The sequence below is a fragment of the Dermacentor andersoni genome, chromosome 2, assembly GCF_023375885.2.
Source record: "Dermacentor andersoni chromosome 2, qqDerAnde1_hic_scaffold, whole genome shotgun sequence".
Taxonomy (NCBI): domain Eukaryota; kingdom Metazoa; phylum Arthropoda; class Arachnida; order Ixodida; family Ixodidae; genus Dermacentor; species Dermacentor andersoni.
This window is the reverse complement of record NC_092815.1, coordinates 149,761,948-149,784,166: the sequence shown is the minus strand read 5'-3', so window position 1 is coordinate 149,784,166 and position 22,219 is coordinate 149,761,948. Positions and strand designations below refer to the sequence as shown.

At 50.3% G+C, this 22,219-nt stretch overlaps 1 long non-coding RNA gene across 1 annotated transcript in view; it reads left to right on the top strand.

Annotated features, from left to right (window-relative positions):
- The window catches only part of LOC129387506 (uncharacterized), a 41,042-nt gene that overhangs the window by 5,421 nt on the left and 13,402 nt on the right, over positions 1–22,219 (top strand). The window contains exons 2-3 of the long non-coding RNA XR_011892578.1: positions 14,652–14,722; positions 18,192–18,269. This is a non-coding gene — a long non-coding RNA (uncharacterized lncRNA). The remainder of the gene's footprint in view (positions 1–14,651; positions 14,723–18,191; positions 18,270–22,219) is intronic.

The following is a 22,219-nucleotide window of genomic DNA, read 5'->3' as shown; positions in this document are numbered from 1 at the left end:
TAATTGCGAGCCATCACTCGGTCACCGACTGTTACATCACGATCATGACGTGGGCTAGCCACGGCTTGCTTGAGCTGATTATACGCAACCCTTCCTCCCACCGATAGCTTGACAACGAGTCGATTTCGCAGCCACGTGTTGTGAACAAGTTTGCTAGTTACTTATTTGTTCTCGCATGGAGCGCATTGCGATAGGTGAGCAAAAGCTTCTGTGATGTGTGGTGCGCGACGTGGTGCGGGGCTCGGGACGGTCGAGAGCAGACGACGCCGAGTGCACGCGCGCCGAGCTGGAAGGAGGAAAACGATGACGCCGAAGAGCGCCCGGCACGTGAACGCGCGGCGCAGGAAAAACAAAAAGAAAAAAGCAACCAATTAGAAAAGACCACGGGGCGTCGGGCAGCCAATCAGTAAATGCCAAATCGGCCATACCACAAGAAAAAGCGTGGTGCGCTGGCAGAACGGGGGCGACACGCAAGAGGACACGCAGGGAGACGCCGGGGAGACGCCAGGAGAGTCCCAGGAAGCAACGGCAGGAGGAGGTCAACCACCGGAGCGGGCGTTGAAGACGGGCCGTCGGGTTCCGGACCCGAGCCCACCAGGACTTCACCCGCCCGGGGCCTCCTGCCAACCTGTTCCTGTGCGTCGCCCGTCTACCTGAGCGTGCCGTCAGCTCCTCAAGGCCGGTGAGCTTTTGCGCCAGTGGGCAGGACGAGAACAGTCGGGCTTCGGGCCCGAGTTCTGCGCCAGCTGCCCGGCCAGGACGCCACCCCCGTCTGCCGTGCCGCCTGCTGCCCGAGGCCGGCGTTCGAGCTTCCGCGCCGTGGGCGAGAGGGGAGCAGTCGGGCTACGGGCCCGAGCTCTCTGCCCGGCCAGAACGCCGCCGCCGTCCACCCAGCCGCCAGCGTTACCTCGCCTCGCCAGAGCTGGCGCGCTCCCGGCGCCCGGTCGGTCAACCTACGCCACGACCTTTGGTGAGACCGGCGCCTCTCCTTCTGCCAGCTCGTCGCCGCGTTGCCGCGTCGAGACTGCGATGCGTCCCCGCCCTCGGGGCAAGCCCGGACTCGCGCCCTCGCTAGAGCCCTAAGTGTGTTCCTTACTGCTATGTTTTCTTGAATGTTTATTTTATGCATGCTTTCCGTGTCGTTCTATTTGCTTTTTGCCTTTTTTATTTTTGATTAAAGTCTTTGTGTGTGTGTTCAAACCAACGGCTTTGTCCTCAATTGGGTTCTCGGAGGCTCCGCCTAAGAGAACCATTAAAACATTGAGAACACGAACCTTTGCGCCCCCATAAGTGGGGTCGTCACAAATTGGCGTCCGCGCGACAGGACAAAGCCGTTTGTTTGGATTTTTTTTCTAGCGGTTAGGAGCTATGGCTAACACACGAGACTTGTTAGCGCTAGCCGAACGCATGGGGCTGGAAGGTGCGGAGTTGAGGGCATGGTTGGACGACCAGGAAGCGCGTGCGCGAGAAGAGCGCGCAGCCGAACGCAAGGCTAGGAGGGAGGAACTTGCACTGGAGGAGAGAAATTTACAATTATGGCTTAAAGTCACAGAGGCGGAAGGCGCATATGTAGGCAAGAAACAGCCAGAAATTAGTCTGTCTGACTTAGCCACCGTAGCCCAGCGATTGGGTTTGCAGGGGGAAGACTTGCACAGGTGGGTGCAGGACAGGTGGCTGTTAATATGCGAGAAAGCTCAGAGGGAGCGCGACAGGCGAATGGCAGAGCAGGCAGCTGAGAGGGAACGCCTGGAGGAAGAGCTTCGCAAGGTGCGCGTTCGCATCGAGGCACTCGCGAATGCTTGCTCCGAAGGGACGAGCTCCATTATTGAGGATGCAGCACAGCAGTGCAGCGGCGCCCCAAGGGTTCCCTCCGACATGGCCTCAGGCCTCGGCGACCAAAAAGGGTCTCAAGGAGAGACACCTGGTAATGATGCCATGGTAGGCAAAGATACTGAGGTATCGTCACAAGATAAGGAGCATATTGCTCCCATACCTCAACTAGTGCCGCGTGAAAACAGCGCAGGCGATGACTGGTTCATGCAGGGTCCAGAGCCGCCGTGCATGGGCCTAGTTGATAAAGTTAGAGCAGAGCAACCCCTACAGGCTAAAGATAGCACGTTAGAGGGTTCGCATCATGATCAGGAAGAACCTGAAAATATCAGGGCTCCCGTGGAACCGCGTTTGGTTTCCCCAAGAAGTATTGAGATGTCCTCACTGCGTTCTTTCAACTCAACAAAGGCAACTGCTTATGACCCTATGTGCACTGGGGAGGGCTCAGGCATGTATACCCCACCAACTTATGTCTTTAAGGATTCAGTACATCCTTTGCCTTCTCACGCACTCGTGTGTGGTTCGACCGCTGGCACTGATGCTGCAACCACACATTACATTGTTGATTACCTTAGAGCGCCGACAGTGACTTGGTCGGCAGCATGCAGAGGCATTATTGCTTGGAGCAATGGTATCGCGGACTTGCCAGGGTTCTCTGACAGAGAAGATAGATGTCTGGTCCGCCTCATGTGGGAAAGAGTCACCTGGAGGAGCCGATGCTTCGCTTATGGCTTTTCACGGATTTTTGACCCCGGGCATGGTGACCTTGGACTTTATGGGTTTTTTCTTCAATAGGGTATTATGATAGCCTTTGACGCTACCATTTATTTTTCACTTGTTGTGCATTCTTTGAATTGTGTAATGTCTGTAATGTCTCTTATCTGTGTGCTCAGTGAACTGTGCCACTCTGTCAACTAGGCATGAAACCTCACAGTGCAATCTGGAGGACAGACCATGACTGTTGTGTTGTGAACTGTGTCGCGCACTGAGCGGCAGTTTTTCCTCAGAAAAACTTGTTAAAAAAGGGGCTTATGTGATGTGTGGTGCGCGACGTGGTGCGGGGCTCGGGACGGTCGAGAGCAGACGACGCCGAGTGCACGCGCGCCGAGCTGGAAGGAGGAAAACGATGACGCCGAAGAGCGCCCGGCACGTGAACGCGCGGCGCAGGAAAAACAAAAAGAAAAAAGCAACCAATTAGAAAAGACCACGGGGCGTCAGGCAGCCAATCAGTAAATGCCAAATCGGCCATACCACAAGAAAAAGCGTGGTGCGCTGGCAGAACGGGGGCGACACGCAAGAGGACACGCAGGGAGACGCCGGGGAGACGCCAGGAGAGTCCCAGGAAGCAACGGCAGGAGGAGGTCAACCACCGGAGCGGGCGTTGAAGACGGGCCGTCGGGTTCCGGACCCGAGCCCACCAGGACTTCACCCGCCCGGGGCCTCCTGCCAACCTGTTCCTGTGCGTCGCCCGTCTACCTGAGCGTGCCGTCAGCTCCTCAAGGCCGGTGAGCTTTTGCGCCAGTGGGCAGGACGAGAACAGTCGGGCTTCGGGCCCGAGTTCTGCGCCAGCTGCCCGGCCAGGACGCCACCCCCGTCTGCCGTGCCGCCTGCTGCCCGAGGCCGGCGTTCGAGCTTCCGCGCCGTGGGCGAGAGGGGAGCAGTCGGGCTACGGGCCCGAGCTCTCTGCCCGGCCAGAACGCCGCCGCCGTCCACCCAGCCGCCAGCGTTACCTCGCCTCGCCAGAGCTGGCGCGCTCCCGGCGCCCGGTCGGTCAACCTACGCCACGACCTTTGGTGAGACCGGCGCCTCTCCTTCTGCCAGCTCGTCGCCGCGTTGCCGCGTCGAGACTGCGACGCGTCCCCGCCCTCGGGGCAAGCCCGGACTCGCGCCCTCGCTAGAGCCCTAAGTGTGTTCCTTACTGCTATGTTTTCTTGAATGTTTATTTTATGCATGCTTTCCGTGTCGTTCTATTTGCTTTTTGCCTTTTTTATTTTTGATTAAAGTCTTTGTGTGTGTGTTCAAACCAACGGCTTTGTCCTCAATTGGGTTCTCGGAGGCTCCGCCTAAGAGAACCATTAAAACATTGAGAACACGAACCTTTGCGCCCCCATAAGTGGGGTCGTCACAGCTTCTGCAGCGTCAGATCTAATGTGTCCGCTCCGCTCGATTTACGAAGAGCGTGTTTAAGTGTAAATAAAAGTATCTGAAAGCCTGTTTGGGCTGGGATGATACGTTGCTGTAAGCACATGATGATAGCCTAATTACTTCACAAAAAGCTTGAACTCTTAGGAAGTGAGCTGCCGGCCGTTAACAGTGACAATGGTTTCTGTGAAACCAAACCGCGCACACAGCTTTCAATCTGTCAACTGTAGCGTCCGCCGTAGTCAAGCACATAACACGACCGGCCAATTGAAGTGCGCGTCCACGGCTACAAGAAACATATCGTGCAAAAAGGGGCCAGCAAAATTCATATGTACGCACTGCCATGGTGCTGTTGGTCAAGACCAAGGCTGCACGGGCGCTTTGCACGGCTGGCAACGTTATTCTTGACAACTTACGGATGCCTTGACGCGATACTCAAGGTCCGCCTCGATGGTCATTACCACACGTAGCTGCGTGCATGTCCAGGAATTCTGGACATTCTCCTTCGGAACTTCACAGCAACGCACAAGTGTAACTCAATGGGAAACATTTTTTTCAAAATTATATTTCAGAATATCGGCTGAGGGTCAAAAAGTTTCAACGGACTACAACAAGAGGTTGTCCCTTCTAACAACATATGTATTTTGGCACTTAGTCAGAACATTGGTGGTGCGTTAAAGCACTTAAAACAGGTCAACAGGGGCGGTGAAGTCCAGCTTCAGGCAGAAATCGTTTTGCACCCTCCCGCCAGAGGGCAAAATGACTTGAAGAAGCGCCAAATTTAAGCCATAAAGCCGTTTATTACAGTTGGCATTGAGAAGGTATTGGTATTTCAATTATGGGGTTTTACATTTCAAAACCACTTTCTTATTATGAGGCACGACGTAGTGGGGGACTCCGGAGATTTGTACCACCTTGGGTTCTTTACCGTGTACCTAAATCTAAGTACACGGGTGTTTTCGCATTTAACCCCCATCGAAATGCGGCCGCCGTGGCCAAGGTAAGGGCCGATTTGCGCTCGAGCCGCCCATCGCCGCAAACCGCACCGCACGCTCGCGGTCGCGCGAAAAATTGCATGTATCCAGCACTTGTGCACAAATTACCATTTACACTGTGTGCACAGTGTATACCTTACACATTGTAAACCGAAATTTGTGCACAAGTGTTTGATACGTGCAATCTTTCGCGCGACCGCACGCGTGCGGTGCGGCTTGAGGCGATGGGCGGCTCAAGCGTAAATCGGCCCTAATGGCAGAGGGAGTGTTATGCAGCCTGTTAGCACGCGCAGGTTTTTTAGAAGCACCCGGGATGGTACAGAGTGGCTATGCGTGTCTGCTCAGCGAGCAAACCTGGAACGCATTTTGCACAAGGAACGGGTTACCACGAGCGATCAACAGCTCGTGACACGCCTGCTAGATAAGTACTTCCCTCAACGACCCGATGTCCAACACGGAGATTACACTGCAGAGACAAATGTGACAGTCGATGAAGAATTTCACGAGTCAGAGATACGTGCAGCTCTCCACGAGCTTTATGGCAAATCAGCACTTGGTCCCGACAAGGTTACGAACAAGACACTTCGAAACCTCGATGATGCCTCATTAACCGCTCTTAAGGCATACGTCAACAAGTGCTGGCGAGCACGTCGCATCCCAGAGGCGTGGAAACGCTCTAAGGCAGTACCGATACCGAAGCCAGGCAAGCCGTCCAGCCTCGCTCACTTGCGGCCCATTTACCTCACATCCTGCGTTGGCAAGGTGATGGAGCACGCTTTCCTCTCCGACATTAACCGCCACCTCAAGGACCCTGGAGCCTACCCACCCACTATGGTGAGCTTCCTGTCACACCTCCCCACTCAAGACGTAATGCTCCAACTCTATCACCAGATTATCAACGACCCAACTAGCGGCAGCAGGGCCATCCTCGGCCTAGATCTGGCATTTGATAATGTAGAACATGCTGCAATCCTGAGCGGAATAAACAAGCTCAACATGGGCGAGCGAAGCTACAACTACATCAGAAACTTCCTGTCGTGCCGCACAGTCACCCTTGCGGTCGACAGCATGACATCCGATGAACATGCACTAGGACGCACCAGCAATCCTTAAGGGTCGGTCATATCCCCGCTCCTTTTCAACCTCGTTATGCTGGGTCTCCCGGCCCAGCTCGACGAGATTAACGGCCTCCATCATGCCCTGTTCAGATGACATCACCCTGTGGGCCGACAAGGGCAGTGACGGTCAGATAGAATCCATCTTACAAGCAGCGGTCTCCGCAGTTGAAACCTACCTCCAAGATACAGGTCTCCCACTATCTCCACTCAAATCGGAGCTCCTCGTCTATAGCCCGTGCCGCCGGCCCAAGCGTACAGGCGAATCACGACAATGTGACGAAATAATCCTCTATACGCAAGACGGCACCTGTATTCCCGGAGTCTCGAGGATACGCATCCTCAGTATGCATATAGCAGCCAACAGGTCAAACATAGATGCTATCCGCAAAATCGAAGGCAAGGTCACAGCGGCTACCCGCCTGATCAAACGCATTACAGACAAGCAGAGGGGCATGAAGGAGGACAGCGTCATACGTCTCCTACACTCTTTCCCAATCAGTCACATTACTTTTGTGGCTGCGTTCCACAACTGGAACATCAGGGAAAGGGAGAAAATCAACATCCTTATACGCAAGACTTACAAGATCGCCCTTAGGCTACCGGAGTCCACCAGCACTGCTCTTCTGCTGCAGCTGGGGGTATACAACACTCTTGAGGAAATCGTGGATGCGCAAAGAGCCTCGCAAGTCGAACGCATGTCCCTGACTGTCACGGGCCGGTACATCCTGCAGAAACTCGTGTTCAGTTACAACGTCCAACACGGACGGAAACAGTTCATTCCACCCGACCTCAGCGACACGCTGATCGTCGCCCCTATCCATCGAAACATGCACCCCAAATATAATCGGGGCCGACTCAGGGACCGTGCCAAGGCACTGCTGCGCTCCATGGGCGGGGAGAAGACTACGCGCTTCGTAGATGCGGCAGAATACACACGAGAACACCGGTTCACGGCGGTAGTCGTGGACGTTAACTCCCGGCTTACGCATGCGTGTAGTGTCGCAATGGAATACCCAGAAACAGCGGAAGAGGTAGCGATTGCACTTTCGCTTGCCGATCCCTTATGCGAGGTAGTTCTTAGCGACTCACAATCCGCAGTTCGCAACTACGCGCGGGGGCGCATTTCCTCCGAAGCTCTCAAGATCCGCAGGAAAGCTGGTCGACAGCAGTTCGATAGCACCGCAATCATGTAGTTCCCAGTCCACATCGCCGCCCCCACCCATGAAGGCCCCCTAAGTTGAAGGAGGTAGCACACCGCTCTGCGCGAGAACTGACCCGCCGCGCAGAATCGGAGGCCGCCTCTTCGAGTTCGGAACTCCTGGTTAAAAACAGGCGAGAACGCTTGGTCAGATACAATGACATCACCAAGCACTACCAGCTAGGCAAACGGTTATTGCCCCCACCTCACCCCGAACTGAAACGTCGCCAGGCAGTCGTTTGGCGCAACTACAGAAACAAACGTTCCCCAGTGCGGAGCCCTTGCGGTACATTTTCCCCGCGCAATACCCGGGTGCTCTTCGCAAGTTATGTAAAGAAACTAGAGCGGCGCTCTCACACATGTTGTGGGTGTGAGAGCACATCTTAGCTACAATGGCAGTAGCTCCGGAGGTTCTTGGGTCGAAGTGGGCTACCGCTCTGCGCAGCTCCAACGTCAAGACGCAAGAGTGGGCAGTCCAGGAGGCCCGAGAGGCGGCGACGAGGCTAGGCTTCAAAGTCCCCTCATGGGAGACCTGAGCCCGGGTCGTGACACTCTGCCAGATTTAAAATAAAGTTGTTTCCATCCATCCATCTACAACAGCTGCCACATACGTTGCCTCTTGTGCGTCATGTCAGCACCGTAAACGCTCTACATCCCATGCTGCCGGTTTGCTACAGCCTCTCCCTCACTCGCACGCAAGTGTTGTTTTTTCTCATTGTTTCATATGATCCTTTACTTTGGCGCCCACCAGTCACCGTTGGATTTGTAGCGCACTACTAGGTGCCGTAATGTTCTGGTCACAAATAACCATGACACGCCCAGCACGCTGACGGATAGCGAGCAGTGTAATCAGCGGAATCAGGCTTCAGCATGGCTGCGCAGGTTCGGCAAAAAGATATAATTTGTGGACACCAGGCACCAACGTCTCTATAGTTTTCCTACACCGACAAAGTCGTGGCTCCGGACCTCGTGTCATTGCTCCCAGCTCCGGGTGCCTAAGCCGCTCCGTTGGACATGCCGCCGCAAGGAGCTCGAGCCCCGCAGTCTCAGCAGTACGCCTTCAATCCACTCAGCCTTGGGCTCAGATGCTCCCGATAAAGTATAGCCGTCAGCGCCACTACACCGCGATACCGAGGTCTCCGCTCTCGATCTCCCGGAGTTCTGTTCTTCGGACTGGGAACTTTGGTTCATCACCATCAATTGCTTATTCCGTCGCCACCGCCTCAGCTCACAGTTCACTATGTTCGACCACGTCGTTGGAGCTCTTCCACATACTAGTGCCGTGGTCATTCGCGGTGTTCTACGCTCCCCGACCGTCGAGCACTGCTATGAGCGCCTTTAGCCGACGCTCATTCAGCGCACTATTGAAACGGAGCAGCATCGATTACACAGAACTTCTTACAGTGGAGGAGCTCAGGGACCCCAAAGATACCGACATATTGCGGCGCATAAGCCTTGGCTGGAGACCTGCCTTCCAATGACAGTGCACTGCTCCGGGAACTTTTCCTGCAGCGCCTTCCACCGTAGGTGTGCATGATCCTGACCGCGCCTTCACTATCGACGTTGGAATCTCTGGCCCATTTGACCGACGAGATGATGGATTTCGGTTTTCCCTCCGTACCCGCAGTTAACCGCCATCTTCACCCTCCGTCCCACATCGCAGCTGCTCCAAGAAGCTAACCACGAACACACACGGCAAGTATCACGACTGAGAGCTGTGGTCGCTGCCATCCGAACACGCTCTGCAGCGTTCTCCATCGCCAAATCGTCGCCCCAGCCCCGGTCACTGAACGCCGTTCTGCTCATCCTGTTACGCTTTGATGGTACCACCAGCGCTATAGCTTTCGCGCAAACCAGTGCCGCCAGCCCTGCTCTTAGGCGGGAAACGGTTGGGCCGGACACTGGCGGTGACCCCTGTTCCCCGCCCCAGATCCAGTCGCCTCTTCCACGCCACCGACTACGTCACCAAAATGCACACTGGCGCCGAGATTTGCGTCCTTCCTCCTACGTTCGCTGAGCGCCGCCATCTTCACAACTTGCCTCCTCTCACGCGGTCAACGCACCAACCATCCGGACCTATCGACAAAGGTCGGTGATTCTTGACATCGGCCTCAGACGTACCTTTCGCTGGATCTTTCCCATCGCGGCCGTCCGCCACCCCACCATTGGAGCCGAATTTCTTTGTCACCAAAAGCTTGTCGTCGACGTGTGGCACCACGGCATCTTGGGCTCCGAGACGAGCTTAACCGTACAATGAGTTTCCTGTCGTGCTCCGCCGATTCGGCTTCTCCAAAGGCAAATGCCCGTTCCCGACCCTTGGTCAACCGTCCTTGCCGAGTTTCCTGACGTCTTCCGACCCTTCTCCTTTCAGTCTTGGGTCGATCACAGCGTGGCACATCGTATCGTCAGACTGGCTCTTCTGTGTTTGCTCGGGCTCGTCCCCTCATGCCGAATCGCCTAGCTGTGGTAAAACAGGAGTTTAAACGCATGGTTGACCTTGGCTTCGTTTGTCCCTCCTCCAGTCCTTGGGTGCCGCCACTCCATATGGTGCCCAAGAAGGGCAGTGACTGGCGCCCCTGCGGCGATTACCGTGTCCTCAACCAGGCCGCTGCACCGGACTGGTACCCAGTGCCTAATATTCAGGACATTACGTCGGCATGGCACGACTGCACCATTTTTAGCAACATGGACCTGCGAAATCCTACCACCAGTTTCCTGTGGAACCATGAGGTATTCCTGAGACCGCCATTATAACACCCTTCGGCCTGTCCGAATATCTGCGCAAGTCTTTTGATATTCAAAATGTGGCCCAGGCCTTTCAGTGGTTCGTTGACTAGGTATTATGTGGCTTGACGTGCTGTTTTGCCTATCTTGACAACATCCTCGTCTACAGTAGCACCGCCGAAGCTCAAAAGCTCCATCCACGTGAAGTGCTCGCGAGACACAGTAAGTTTGGTCTTGTGGTTAACGGTCTGATGAGCGAGTTCGGCGTTACGTAGCTGGATTGCCACGGCTATCGCGTCAACGCACACGGAATTTGTCCGCTCGCCACCCGCGTCACAGCCATACATGAGTTTCCTCAGCCATCCACCACCAGGCAACTGCGCAAAATCCTTGGCTTAGCTAGCTAACACCACCACCTCATCCCTTGCTGCGCCCATGTAGTGCAGCAATTCGTTGCTTGCGCTTGGCAGCTCATCGCCTTCTTTTCCAAGAAGCTGGTGCCCCCTCAGCACCGCTACATCACGTTCGTCCGAGAGCTGCTCGGTATCTATTTGGTTGTGAAGCGTTTTCGATATTTTCACGAGGGACGCTCCTTCCATGTCCGTACCATGCGATATGCAATGAGGTCATCGAACCTTTTCGCCACCAACTGGAGGCTGCACCCATGGCTTCGACTTTTCCCTCATCACGGATCGAGCTCTTTATTTTCGTTATGCTTGGCATCGGCGCCGCTCTTCGCGGTGACTCTTGCAACAGCGCCGCTGAGTTTACGTTTGGTACCACTCTACGAGTCCCTGACGAATTCTTCGACTACTCACCCACCGTACCTGCTAACGTTTCCGACTACGCCTAACGTCTGCGCTGGCCTATGCGTACTGCCGTACTGTCACCTGCCCCCGACAACGATGTTTGTCCCGGCGTGTATGGGTCAAACCTGGCCTTCACGACTGCACACACGTCTTTGTACGCCTCCACGCCGTCCGTCCTCGGATACCGCCCTTGTTCGATAGTCCGTTCAAAGTACTCAAGCGTGCACCTAAACACTTTCCATTGCTCATCAACGGCCGGGAAGATACGCTCTCCGTCGACCGTCTGAAGCCTGCCTACTTGTACTTTGACGTTTTAGCTAATTCTGCCGTCACTTTCCCTCCCGACCAGGCCACTACTACTGTTCTAGCGTGTTTTCGAATCAACGCCATCCGCTCTTCGCCATTCGCCCAGCTCACGGCTTCCTCGCTATAACGGGAGCCTTGTTACACACTACTACGTGCCACAATGATCCGGTCACAAAAGACAACGCCGACACGCTGAGCTCGCTGACGGCACGCAAGTAGTGGAATCGGCGGAAGGCTTCCGCCTGACAGAGCGGGCTCGTCAAAAAAAGATATAATTTGTGGACGGCAAGCACCAGCGTCTGTCTGGTTTTTCTTCACCTACACATTCTCTCTTCATTCTCGCTTTAGCCACTCGCTCCACGTGTTTTTGTGTAAGCCTGGCAAGGCGTTCACTTCTCAAATTCCAGAGGAAACTCATCGAGCCGCTGACATTGTGTACAAATTTGTATCTACGTATCATCCGCAAACCAACGGTCTTCCACCGAATGCTGTTTGGTATGACTTCAGTGTACGTCCGTCCTGACCACACTCTGTGGTATAGAATTCTTTTTTTGACGTTGGCACCTAATACTGCCATTAAACGGACTGCCGGCTACAGTTCATTTTTTCTTGTGTATGGAGCGTCTCAATACTTCGTATTCGACAGAGTATCCTTTTTACCACCTCGTTCACTTGCCGCTTCCCCCCTAGAAATGTCTGCTACCCGAGTTGCAAATTGCCGTGAAAGCGCCGGCCACGGAAAGCCCGGAAGCTACCCAAGCTGAGAGGAAACGTCAGTGCAATAGCAAACACCGCGATGTCAGTTTTCTCTGTGGAGACCAACTCCTGCTTCGGACTCAAATCCCAAAATCCTAGCTTCTGCCAGGACTTCCACTAAGCGCTACATTGGTCAGTACGCCATTGTGCAACAAACTTCTGCATCGAATTATCTCGTCGTCCCTGTACACTCCGTCATTGAGGGCCCTCGCCGGAGCACACAAATGAGTGGCATTTCTAGGATGACGAATTTTACTCCCTGTTCAGATGTTTTCTAAGCTGCAGCCAGGTCGGCCGCGTATATACGGCGGAAGGAAGTTAGTTTGAGCACTATAACCATACTTCATCATTTTCAAGTACAGATCAATCATTATCCCTGATCGTCTGTTTCCTCGCGCATAAGCACGCAGGTTTGCTTTCCATGCGCTAGCATTCTTAGGGTACTTCACACACTTTCTCGTTTCTCTCTGTCTATAGACTGTCACGCTGATGTAACGGTCAACAACACAGTAACAACACTGCGTATGATGAAACTAACTCTTTTATTGGGTGAACGTGTACCCCTATAAGCAAGTGACATTCAAAGCACTACGATAGTGGCGAACAAAGTCGGCCATCGTCGGAAACCTGATAAGTGAGGAAAGCGCGCCGGCTTTCAAACATAGGTTGTCGAAGGTTACAGGGGAATCATTGGTGCTCGCGTGTCTTCCAGATAGTACTACACAATTTGCGGCACGCCTACAATGAGATTACACAAGGTTCGATAACAATAGACAATGGATAGAACCATCTACGCCATTCCATAAACTTACGGCACATGCAGGCGCGTCCTGCTCAAAGCGATAAAGTTTACCATTTGTTAGAGGGTGAAGCGGGTTCATCGGAGAAAGATTACCCAGTACCCTTGCCTGTATATATGTTTGTATGTTCGCACCTAACTTTTCTTCCCCTATCTGATTCAGTGGGTAGTCCGTGGTCGAATGGTTAGCGCATCGGGCTGCTGTGCCGCGGCAACAGCGTTCGAAACCAGCTATCGGGACAATATGGGTCACTGAGCGTATGCCATCGCCCACATAAGTGCCGCTCTTCAACGAGCATATTTCACGCTGCCATGGGTCACTGTGCGGGCCTGTGTAAGCGCCGCTATTAGGAGAAACTCCTTGACGTCGACTTGGAGCGCTGGGGATCCGTCACTAGATCTGTGCAGATCACCAGTGGATCTATTTGATGCCAACTTGGCTCACTGGGTATGTGCTATGAGGAGTGTGTCGTTCTTCAGTGAAGGTATTTGATACCAACGTGGGCAACTAGGTATGAGCCACTGGAAATTTGGCGCTCTACAATGACTCAAAACTCCCCTGAAATTTTCCCATGCGGAGCTGAATGGAATCGATTTCTCAAGGGTTCGTGAAGGACAGCAAGCCGACGCATTCAAAGACGTGCGACAAATGCACAGGGTATGTGCCGTTTCAGCGAACGCCTTTTGGCCAACGCATTAGCGAGCTGCGCCATGAATGCACAGGGTCAGGGGCCGCTGTCCAAGGAACCTCTCACCGACTTGGGTCATTGAGTATATCCCACTGAGTGTGCAGCAAGTGAGGGGAGCAATTTTCAGCGTTCGTAGGCACTGGAGCGCCGCGTCTCTCACCTAGGAGGCGAAGCTCGGACTGCTCAGCAGTGCTCTAGATGGCGCAGCATGTAGAGAAAGAAGTGCCAGAGTGGAGCTCGGCTGCCGCGTGATGCGTTCCTCCGCATTTGCACGCGCGCCATGTATTTCAGACGCCACGAGCAGAGTTTGTGGCAATAGATCGCGCCGAGTGTAGTTGGGGGAGCGCAAAAGTGAATCCCGCTACAGCACACGCTTCATGCATAACTCGTGTCGACGGTGGCAGTACCTTGTGTCGCTATATTGAGTCTATATCCCCAATAGTCTATATTGAGTATTTATATATATATATATATATATATATATATATATATATATATGTATATATAAAATGTGTGTGTGTGTGTGTGTGTGTGTGTGTGTGTGTGTGTGTGTGTGTGTGTGTGTGTGTGTGTGTGAAGCGCAAACTGCTAGCATACCACAGTGTCAAAGCCCAGTGACAAAGTATGTCGTGAAATTTGGATGGCGCCACGTCGCGGCATATGCCACTGCCGTTCGTCAAGGCAGATGTATTCGTGGCAAGACGCACTGTTTCAATGTCTGCCGTGACTGGCTGTGGCATTGATCAAAGTTCGCGGCATGTTTCGTCACGTGGTTTTTGCGTTTGATGGGATAGCGGGGCCGCCTATCTTGTGCTACCGGTGCGCATGGCTTCGATTGTGCGTGAATTGAGCGTCGCAAACCGACGACCAAGTTCTCTAATTAGACTAATTGGCAGTGTTTCGACAAAATCGGGATGCATTGAAAGGTGACAGCATCTAACTTTGCTATTTAAACTGCTCGGAAACCATAATTTATTCCAAATTTCAATCATAAACCAGATTTATTCCGATATTTTCAAGACGGCGTATTCGATCTGATTTTCCACCCTATTACATTACTTTGTGTGTCTTCAAACAGATAAAATATTTCGAGCTATTTAGTGCACATAGGTTCTTTTAAAAAAGCGCGCAAGGAATTAGCGCTCGTGTTATTCTGCGGGGAGACGTGAATTTTCGATATTCATCGGGTTTAGACATAATCTAAACTATCGTTATATCTGTTTAAGCAGACAATATTGTCTATTTTTAGCGCCTGGATCAAGCATACTTTCTTTTTTGCTTTCAGACGCCAAATTAAGTCACTATACAAAACCCACAATGAAATACTAACAGCAACACAGTGCTATCCAGGAGGCGGTAAGCATTTTGTTCCTTCACATTACCTTGCATTAGTTGCATGTATTAGGTCAAGGCGTTCTTGTACTAATGCTTGTTCTATCCCTGTGAGCAATCTATCAGACACACACAGATTGTTATGTTCAAATAGCATGCCAAGCAAAACAATTTTCAGGACTATGAAGACTTTCGTGGAAGTTCAAATTATGTGCGAGGTAATAACACATGATGACATTAAAGATAATGTCGGTGTCGTTTAAACTGCGCAGTAAATCTACAATTTGTTTTTGTAGGCGTGTGTATAAGCGGTTCTTGTGAAGAATGTCAGTAGTCCAAAGTGCATCGGTGCTTGCACGATTATTGCAAGATTGACAATGCATTTCTCTGCATATTTTTGCAAATTAACTATATTCTGGGGTCGTGCACACCAGAACCAACATATGATTATAAGGCACGCCGTTGTCGGGGACTCCAAGTTAAATTGACACCCTGAGGTTCTTCACCGTGCATCGAATGCACGGTGCACGGGCATTCTGGCACTTGGTCTCCATATAAAATGTGGCGACCACGGCGAGAAACCGATTCCGCACCCCTGGCTTAAACGCGCAGCGCCTATGCCACTACAGCGCGAGGTGAAGGAGTGTCAATAAACAAGTCTCCACCTAAACTAGTCCATGCAAGCGGTCTTATGGAATTCCACAGCATAAACAATCTTCGAATATAACAAGGACATGCCCATTTACATAGCACTCGGTGTATGGAGAATGCCTGAGGGAAAGAAAAACAAATTGACCGCATCTGTTAATAGTCAGCACCAGCAGCCTATGTTGTGCCCACTGCAGCACGAACGCCGCTCCCAGCGATCTCCAATCAGCTCTCTCTCTCGTGCTAACTGCTTGATAATTGCGCCTGAATGTTCCCTAGTTTCATCACCCCACCTAATTTTCTGTCGTGCACAACTGCACTTCCGTTCCTTTCGCAGGCATTCTGTAACTTTAATGGTGCACCTGTTAGCTGACCTACGCAACAGATATCCTGCCCAGCTGCATTTCTTTCTCTTAATGGCAGCTAGAACATCGGCCTTCCCGGTTTCCTCTCTGATCATTTCTTCTCATGTCTCCCTGTCTCTTAACGTTCCGTTTAGCATTTTTCGTTCCATCGCTCTTCGTGCGGTCCTGAACTTGTCCTTGAGCTTTGTTACCCTCCAAGTTTCTACCCCATGTGTTAGCACCGGTAAAATGCAATCATTGTACACATTTCGTTTCAGTGACAGAGCTAAACCTACAGTCAGGATTTGGTAATGCTTTGCCGTATGCAGTCCAAACCCTTTTTATTCTTTTGTAAATTTGCCTTTCATGGGCAGGGTCTCCTCTGTGTAATTGACCTAGATAAACATATTCGCCTACATATTTTTGCGGCCGACTAATTATTATGAATTACCCGTCGTGGTTTCTCAGTGGCTATACGGTTGGGCTGCTGAGCACGAGGACGCGGGATGGAATCCCGGCCATAGTGGCCGCATTTCGATGGGGGCGAAATGCGAAAATACCCGTGTGCTTAGATTTAGGTGCACGTTAAAGAACCCCAGGTGGTCGAAATTTCCGGAGTCCTCCACTACGGCCTGCCTCTTAATCAGGAAGTGGTTTTGGCGCGTAAAAGCCCATATTTTTTTAATTATCATGAATTATTGTTTTCTTCACACTTAGTATTAGTTATGTTGCTTCAACTCATAACTTCTACGCCAAGGTGCCTTAATGTGGCAAAAAAAGCAACCCCACGGTGGGAAGCCGTTCTTAGTATGCGATGGGTCCCAGCTGGACCACCTGACTCGTACTTCCCGTGAAATCAGAAGAAATTTATTTCAACAGGAGGGGAAAAGGAGGACACATCGCTGATGTCAGCAAAGTGTTCTCCTCCTTGCGTTGTCTCAAAATAAGTGTCTGTCGGTTTCCCGGAAAGGTTCGTATTGCATATTTCGGTAAAGTCTTAATTCCGGGCACCGCGTGATATGGCCATGTAGTAGTAATTGAATGATACAGCGTTAAAACTGTGAATGACGAACGAAACTAACTTTCTTACTGGGCAACATGTGCGCACAAAACATGTGACACTCAAACGAAACAAAAAGCGGCGAACACAGTCGGCATTCGTCGAAATGTGATCTGCCGGTGAAGCGCGTCGGCTTTTATACATGACTCATCGAAGGTTCCAGAGTAAACGTTGGTGCTCGCGCGTCTTCCTCAAAATTCTACACAATTCGCGTCACAGATGTAATAAGATTAGACAAGCTACAGTGACAACGGAAAACGGGAAGAAACATGGATAACGTGCGAAAAACGTCTAATAGATGCGGGCGCCTCCCGCGCTAATCGATAATATTTGTTAGACGGTGAAAAGCGCTCATCCTAAAAAAGATAAAGAAGTGCACGAGTCAAAATGAATAGAATTGATAGGTCACTTCATGCTTGGGTGATTTACGTACTTGTGCGAAGCAAGAATTAATAGATTTATTTTGTTGTTACCGCATCAAGTAGCATAGCGTAAGGAACTCCTTCGGTTGGTTGCGGAGGATTTTTGTGATACGCTATTGCCCGAACAAACGATACGCTGTGGCAATTTTAGAGTTCATTCGCAGATATTGGTGGATTTTTTTTTTCACTCAGTCGCTGTATTTTTGCATGCCTGCAGCGTTTGCACTTAATTCAAACTTAGTTCACTTGAAAAATTTAAACATCTTTACCTTGACCTGCCAAATTAGTCACGACAGTTCTTGTTTACCGAAGTTCAAGTACTCAGAAATATGGATGTTGCTGTGTGCGCTCCTACTGCTGCATTTGCATTTTGTTGCAAACCGCATATTGTGCATATTTTATTGTCATCTGTATCTACGTGCCTAAGGCTGCGATTGAGAGTGTATTTTCTGCACTGTAACAAATATTTTCCGACGTATAACGGCCCAGAAATGGTCTAACAGTATTAGTAAATGAACATGAAAGAATGACATCTTAGTTGAAATCAAGAAAAAGAAATGGGCATGGGCAGGACATGTAATGAGGAGGGAAGATAACCGATGGTCATTAAGGGTTACGGACTGGATTCCGAGGGAAGGGAAGCGTAGCAGGGGGCGACAGAAAGTTAGGTGGGCAGATGAGATTAGGAAGTTTGGAGGGTCAACATGGCCACAATTAGTACATGACCGGGGTAGTTGGAGAAGTATGGGAGAGGCCTTTGCCCTGCAGTGGGCGTAATCAGGCTGATGATGATGATGATGATGATGATGAAAGAATAAAATGAACCTGAACAAATCGTAAGAGTGAACATAGAACTAGGCACAAAATAATTACAGCTAAAAACCTTGGAACTTTTGCACCAAGATTCAGTGAAAGCATGTTTTTGATTTGTGTGTTTTTGTCTGAAATTGTAATGAATTTGCTCAAATTAATTCTAAAATAAAGTCATGAGAAAATTGCCAACATGCCTTATTTTTCAGGCAACTCTACGAACAATTATACCATCACGTACACCGACAGCCTTTGCGCAGTTGTTATTATACCGCACTGGAAACACGGTATGTGATTTACCGTTTTAGTGACCGATAGGACGTGATGCCATAAAGGAAACGCCGTAATGCAGGACTCAGCATCGATATTCGGCACCTGTGGTCATTTATGAGCACTCAAAGTTTTGTAAACGAGTGTTTTATAGGAGATCACTGTTGCTGTAGTCAAAGCTTCTGTGGATGCCGTATCACTGTTTAATCATGGCTTGCTTCCCCTAGCTTCACAGGGTATATCATCTCAAGCGACAGCTTACACAAATGCCTATAAGTATGCCAGCTGTGTTCTTAGTTTGCACAATCCTTCGAAAGCTGAGAAAAATTTTTAGATATATAGGTAACTCAATATGAGTAAAAAAAAAAACACATTACTTCTTTTCTAATATTGTACTTAAATTTAAGATTCCAAAATTTTCATTATCATAAAAATGTTTCCTTAACTTAGAAACGCCACAAGAAAACCCAATTTCTCAAAAGCTAAATAAATCATTCTAATTAGACTACTTGCCGAGCATCATCATTGTGACCATTCTTTCTTTTTGTGTGTGCGTCTTATCCGAGCTATGGAGCGTAACTTCTAGCCGTAAAAAGGAAGGCACCTGCGGAAACATCTAAGAGTGCGTGAAGTTCCCAAGCACTGCTAATTGCATTAACTAAAGAAGAAATGAGAGAACGGGAACAATGCAACGCTATGACACTTGTAACGCTCAGGGACAGAAAGGCAGGGTAGGGATTAGAGACCAAACTGATGTCGCTGGTATGCCAGTTGAGTTGAGAGGAAGCTGAGCAAGCCATTCAACGCATAGAGCAAAAAGCCTGTGCTAGTTCAATGTAACAGAACCAGTGCCAGGCAACTAAAATGCAGTCAAGAACGACTCGAAATTAGCGGTTGCGATACATTTAATATGCAAGTAGTTCAGGGAATCCGCTCACACCAGATGAGGGTCATTGAACGTCTTAAAGAACATTCGTCCTTCAATTAACAAGAAATACGGTGATGATAATGATGATGATGCTGATCATGTAGATGCAAATTTATACTGCATAGTCATCACTGGCGATTCCAAGCGTCGAAAAATATATCATGATCGTTTCGCCGAACGGCTGAGCCTCCACCCCCAAATCTAATTCTTTAACAATTCACTCCCAGCTTCTTCACCTTTGGCAACAGATAACCAGTGGTCCTCGCCAAATTAAAGATAGCTGCGTTTCAGCATTGTACCACAATCTGCAAGGCATTTTACGAGCTTGTCGACAAGTTGTTTCAGATCACAATGAGCAGCATATCACAGCGCAACTACGTTGAATGTCTTTTATTATAATATTGCCAAAGGCTGTGGCGTTCGAAGATACGTGGAACGTAAACTTGTCAAATATTCATTGTTCGAGTAAACGAGTCAAGCAACGCTATACATCAATGGCTAAAGGCATCGTCATAATTCTTCATACTGCAATAGCCGCTTTCAAGGAAAACTGTGCGCTGGGTCCCAAAAACCAAGATGCGGTGCCACACGCACCCATCTGCATTGGAGCGCACACGGCGAAAGAACATGCAATGCCGATAAAATAACGCGAACATTACAACGCTTACAGTCAAAGGACTGCGGGAAGAATCGCATAACTTGGCAATGCGAATCGTTGCCGATGATAGCGTCACCTAAAGTAATTTATGCGTTCTCTATTTTGGCACAAGGATTGTATTCAGCAAAAGTAGAGAGAGTGAAAATCTCCGTGTTGTCAAAGGAATGGAGAGCCCAAAGGCTGCGTACGGGTGGCCTAGAAAACATCTGTTACAAACGACTTAGACGCGACTCCAGACAAACACATCGGCAATACCGCGCAGACAGAGAGAGAATAAACTTGATCGTTACTCAAAAATAAAGATCTCGTTAGGAACAATGTGGCGCACTTTTGTATTCTGTTTTCGGGCCACGACAGCCACGGTGTAATATATACCGACCAGATAAAGTAGCAACGGCCCGCATCCAACGCTAAGTATGGACAGCTGGGCTAGTTGGTTATGATTAGCATTATGAAACATCGTTCCAGCGCACAATTGAACACGGACGAGGAGAGAAAGACAACACGAACGCCGGACTTCAACTGAATTTTATTCATGGAAAACAGGGCTTTATGTACAAAGGGGGAGGGGAGTGGGGGACTGCTAGTGCGCAGGACCACTCAAAAATATTTCGTTGGTCTAGGCAAAGGTCATCAGAGGTGTCAAACCAAAATAAAAAAGAAAAACTTTTCCCTCTCTTTTTTACATCACTCAGTACAATCTTGCTCATCTCCCGCCCTACCTAGCTGATTCGGCACACCCGTTTGGCCTGAGATAATCAATTTCTTTTGTCCCGAGTACAACAGAAGGAGCACTGACACAGTAATCGTTTCCATAGGAGATACAAAACGCTTCAAATATTTCCCGGTGTTTCTGATTGCTATATTTGCGCAACACACGTGTTCGTTCAAAAAACGCCTTCCATGCTGGCTTGTGCGAGCAACGGCGAATGTGGTCGGCTAAATGACCAGCGCCACTTAGTGATGTAGCATTCCTGCGATGCTCTAGCAAGCGTTCATTCAGACAGCGCCCGGTTTGGCCAATATAGCATTTCCCACAGGCGAGGGGAATACTATACACAACGCCGACGTCACATTCAACGAGGGCTTTGGTGTGCTTTATTTTGCAGGCTGGCTTCTCACCGCCTCAAGAAGGTTGGCGACAGGTGCGGGGTGCGTGTTGTGTTTTCAGCACCGGAAAAGCTGGGACGAATGTGTCGCCTAGTAAACGAATCCCAGAAGAAGCCAGCCTGCAAAATAAAGCACACCACAGCCCTCGTTGAATGTGATGTCGGCGTTGTGTATAGTATTCCCCTCGCCTGTGGGAAATGCTATATTGGCCAAACCGGGCGCTGTCTGAATGAACGCTTGCTAGAGCATCGCAGGTATGCTACATCACTAAGTGGCGCTGGTCATTTAGCCGACCACATTCGCCGTTGCTCGCACAAGCCAGCATGGAAGGCGTTTTTTGAACGAACACGTGTGTTGCGCAAATATAGCAATCAGAAACACCGGGAAATATTTGAAGCGTTTTGTATCTCCTATGGAAACGATTACTGTGTCAGTGCTCCTTCTGTTGTACTCAGGACAAAAGAAATTGATTATCTCAGGCCAAACGGGTGTGCCGAATCAGCTAGGTAGGGCGGGAGATGAGCAAGATTGTACTGAGTGATGTAAAAAAGAGAGGGAAAAGTTTTTCTTTTTTATTTTGGTTTGACACCTCTGATGACCTTTGCCTAGACCAACGAAATATTTATGAGTGGTCCTGCGCACTAGCAGTCCCCCACTCCCCTCCCCCTTTGTACATAAAGCCCTGTTTTCCATGAATAAAATTCAGTTGAAGTCCGGCGTTCGTGTTGTCTTTCTCTCCTCGTCCGTGTTCAATTGTGCGCTGGAACGATGTTTCATAATGCGCATCCAACGGCCAGGTGACGGCAGCGGTAGCTATCTGCGGAAGACGCATATTCAGTTAGATCGCAGGCAAGAGTTTGCGAAGACAAGGAACGCGCGAATAAGTGAAGCAACCAGAAAAGAGTTACTCCACTCGGCGCCGCGTCGCCGCCTCCGTCCAGCGGTGACATGCACTCCGCGAACTTTGTCCCCTCCTACCGGATCAACTCATCGCAGCCTACTGAATTTAGGGTCGTCAGCCTCTGCTTCTCGTCCGGAATATGCCGATGCCAACTTTTCCCCGTGTGGACCACCATATCAAGAGGCAAGTGCACCTCTTTTCCTGAACACGCTGCACTAAGAGGATAAGCGTCGCTGACCAGCAGCCTCGAACACCGAATGGAGCAAGAGACGCAGCTGTGCACAAGAACGATCCGGTGCTTCAGCTCGGTTATTACGATGACATGGAACACATTGTTTAAAAGGGAGAAGACATATCACCTTCGGAACTT